The sequence below is a fragment of the Cherax quadricarinatus genome, chromosome 34, assembly GCF_038502225.1.
Source record: "Cherax quadricarinatus isolate ZL_2023a chromosome 34, ASM3850222v1, whole genome shotgun sequence".
Lineage (NCBI taxonomy): Eukaryota > Metazoa > Arthropoda > Malacostraca > Decapoda > Parastacidae > Cherax > Cherax quadricarinatus.
Genome location: NC_091325.1, coordinates 34,085,116 through 34,089,921, shown reverse-complemented (window position 1 = coordinate 34,089,921; position 4,806 = coordinate 34,085,116).

Genomic DNA, 4,806 nt, shown 5'->3' with positions numbered 1-4,806 from the left:
AGAAATCTGGATAAGAGAAATATTATAGGAATATTATAGAAAAATCCCAAGTAATGCATATTAATCGATACTGAGAAGAATAGTAGACAATATTTAGGAAAATATAAAGAGATACTTCTCAGTGCCCTGAAACTGAGAACATTCGAGTATCCCAGAACAAGGCATTTAAACGGACAAAGAGCACATTCATTCCCTTTCTTTTATTAATTAAAAAGGTTACACAGAATAATAACAATCCATATATATAATATCCACTGAGAAATGTATTTTCTCAAGTCATATGACATGATCTGAACGGCTAGACAAAGCTTGGGGCGGACTATTATATCTTCTAATTTCAAAATACTTGACTTCTCAAAACCCTCTTACCCAATACGGGGAAGATGGGGATGGTGATAGTGCTGTTGTGACACTGACCGTTGGCCCACACTCTAAGAGAGCCAGCTCATGATGACACACTGAGAAGTGTGTAAGTACTTGGGCTAAAGATTTCCACCCTCGTGGCTTGTTTTGCATAGTTAAGCTCGCCTGTCTGCCATTGTTTTCGTATATATATATATATATATATATATATATATATATATATATATATATATATATATATATATATATATATATATATATATATATATATATATATATATATATATATATATATATATATATATATATATATATATATATATATATATATATATATATATATATATAGATATATATATATATATATATATATATGGGAGACTTTTGCTGCTCCAGCACCAAACCCTAGTGCAGCAATAGCTCACAAACAGTCAAGTTGAAATGGCCCGATCGCTGAAAAGTTGCTTGCCAACATGCCCAGGGCTGCAACATCAGATAGGGAGACTGCCTGTCTCCAGGCTGTGAGCGCACTTCACTCCAGGGACTTCCTCCAAACAGTTCCCATATCGGCAATGGGAACGCGACTCGACCCTAAGACCCTCCTTATTGCAATGGCTCTGTGTCTTGCTGCCCCAATTCACACAGAATATACGTGTATTTGCGGGAAGCACAAGCAGATCAATACGGTATACATGGTCTTAACTATTATAAAACCAAGGGCTGGCATGCAAGACACAATGAGGTCAACGACATCATTAAGAGAACCCTTGCTACAACTGGATGCCCAGCCGAGAGGGTGCCCCGATCACTAGCAGCCAACAATACCCACAGCCCAGCAAACTGCCCCGACAGGATCACCATCTATCCTTGGATGAATGGCAAGCTCTTAGCATGGGACTATACCTGTGTGTCCACACTGGCTGACACCTATATCCATCACAGTGTGGGGCGACAGGGAGGAGCTGCTGACCACAAGGAGGAGTACAAGATCAGCAAGTACAGGGACAAAAGTCAACAGTATCAATTTGTCCCAGTGGGATCAGTGACCTTGGGATCATGGGGAAAAAATGCCACACGTTTCCTTAAAGAATTGGGTTCCAGACTCATCGACACCACCAGGGACCCAAGGGCAGCCACTTTCATGTTCCAGCGCCTCAGCATGGCCATCTAGAGGGAAAATGCTTGCTGCATACTTGGCTTGTGTCCGGCTTCAGAGGAGCTGGAGGAAATTCATGATCTTTAATACATTGTACCATTGTACTCATGTTTGTGTTTTTCTGTAAATTTTTTCTGTTTATTAATAAATGTTCACATAGAATATAAAATATATAGGGGATGGTAGGAGAAGAAAATATTCAAACAGCTCCGGGGAGAACCTTGAGTTTTCCCGGAGGTACGTTTATTGTCTTCTCTGAGGATGAGGGTCCCCATTCCAGCTATAGAGGTGGTACTTCCCTGTATTTTTACTAATATATATATATATATATATATATATATATATATATATATATATATATATATATATATATATATATATATATGTATATATATATATATATATATATATATATATATATATATATATATATATATATATATATATATATATATATATATATATATATATAAATATATATAAATAAATATATATATATATATATATATATATATATATATATATATATATATATATATATATATATATATATATATATATATATATATATATATATATATATATATATATATATATATATATATATATGTATATGTATATTCAGTAGAACATCGGTTCTCGTATACCCTAGTTTGTATGTAAAACAGTCTTGGGCCCTTGACACTTATTGAATTATTTATTTCTTATTACATTCATGGCACTCATGCCTTTTATTGTAGAAATGTTGCGCTATCTACCAAGTCAAAGACTTCCCAGAGAGAGGACTCACCCTCGTTCAGAAGAACAACCTGCTCCAGACATAAGGAAAAACGGAAGCAGTTTCTCTTGAAAGTTGTTGGGGAATTTCGGCAAGAGTTTCCCGACACTTACAAGTATTGTGGCACCATAAAACAATCCTTCTCCCGCCATATAGGGAGGCTATTACTAGTGAAGACGTCTCCCGCCATATAGGGAGGCTATTACTAGTGAAGACTTCTCCAACCATATAAGGAGGCTATTACTAGTGAAGACTTATCCCGCCATATAGGGAGGCTATTACTAGTGAAGACTTATCCCGCCATATAGGGAGGCTATTACTAGTGAAGACTTCTCCCACCATATAAGGAGGCTATTACTAGTGAAGACTTATCCCGCCATATAGGGAGGCTATTACTAGTGAAGACTTATCCCGCCATATAGGGAGGCTATTACTAGTGAAGACTTCTCCCACCATATAAGGAGGCTATTACTAGTGAAGACTTCTCCCACCATATAGGGAGGCTATTACTAGTGAAGACTTCTCCCACCATATAGGGAGGCTATTACTAGTGAAGACTTCTCCCACCATATAAGGAGGCTATTACTAGTGAAGACTTCTCCCGCCATATAGGGAGGCTATTACTAGTGAAGACTTATCCCGCCATAAAAGGAGGCTGTTACTAGTGAAGACTTCTCCCACCATATAAGGAGGCTATTACTAGTGAAGACTTATCCCGCCATATAGGGAGGCTATTACTAGTGAAGACTTCTCCTGCCATATAGGGAGGCTATTACTAGTGAAGACTTCTCCTGCCATATAGGGAGGCTATTACTAGTGAAGACTTCTCCCGCCATATAGGGAGGCTATTACTAGTGAAGACTTCTCCCGCCATATAGGGAGGCTATTACTAGTGAAGACTTCTCTACCGCCATATAGGGAGGCTATTACTAGTGAAGACTTCTCCCACCATATAAGGAGGCTATTACTAGTGAAGACTTCTCCCACCGTATAGGGAGGCTATTACTAGTGAAGACTTCTCCCAAATATATAAGGAAGGTATTACTAGTGAAGACTTCTCCCACCGTATAGGGAGGCTATTACTAGTGAAGACTTCTCCCGCCATGTAGGGAGGCTATTACTAGTGAAGACTTCTCCTGCCATATAGGGAGGCTATTACTAGTGAAGACTTCTCCCGCCATATAGGGAGGCTATTACTAGTGAAGACTTCTCCTGCCACATAGGGAGGCTATTACTAGTGAAGACTTCTCCCGCCATATAGGGAGGCTATTACTAGTGAAGACTTCTCCCGCCATATAGGAAGGCTATTACTAGTGAAGACTTCTCCTGCCATATAGGGAGGCTATTACTAGTGAAGACTTCTCCTGCCACATAGGGAGGCTATTACTAGTGAAGACTTCTCCTGCCACATTGGGAGGCTATTACTAGTGAAGACTTCTCCTGCCACATAGGGAGGCTATTACTAGTGAAGACTTCTCCTGCCACATAGGGAGGCTATTACTAGTGAAGACTTCTCCTGCCACATAGGGAGGCTATTACTAGTGAAGACTTCTCCTGCCATATAGGGAGGCTATTACTAGTGAAGATTTCTCCTGCCATATAGGGAGGCTATTACTAGTGAAGACTTCTCCTGCCATATAGGGAGGCTATTACTAGTGAAGACTTCTCCTGCCATATAGGGAGGCTATTACTAGTGAAGACTTCTCCTGCCATATAGGGAGGCTATTACTAGTGAAGACTTCTCCTGCCACATAGGGAGGCTATTACTAGTGAAGACTTCTCCTGCCATATAGGGAGGCTATTACTAGTGAAGACTTCTCCTGCCATATAGGGAGGCTATTACTAGTGAAGACTTCTCCTGCCATATAGGGAGGCTATTACTAGTGAAGACTTCTCCCGCCATATAGGGAGGCTATTACTAGTGAAGACTTCTCCTGCCATATAGGGAGGCTATTACTAGTGAAGACTTCTCCTGCCATATAGGGAGGCTATTACTAGTGAAGACTTCTCCCACCATATAGGGAGGCTATTACTAGTGAAGACTTCTCCTGCCATATAGGGAGGCTATTACTAGTGAAGACTTCTCCCACCATATAGGGAGGCTATTACTAGTGAAGACTTCTCCCACCATATAGGGAGGCTATTACTAGTGAAGACTTCTCCCGCCATATAGGGAGGCTATTACTAGTGAAGACTTCTCCCGCCATATAGGGAGGCTATTACTAGTGAAGACTTCTCCTGCCATATAGGGAGGCTATTACTAGTGAAGACTTCTCCTGCCACATAGGGAGGCTATTACTAGTGAAGACTTTTCCTGCCATATAGGGAGGCTATTACTAGTGAAGACTTCTCCTGCCATATAGGGAGGCTATTATTAGTGAAGACTTCTCCTGCCACATAGGGAGGCTATTACTAATGAAGACTTCTCCTGCCATATAGGGAGGCTATTACTAGTGAAGACTTCTGCCATATAGGGAGGCTATTACTAGTGAAGACTTCTCCTGCCATA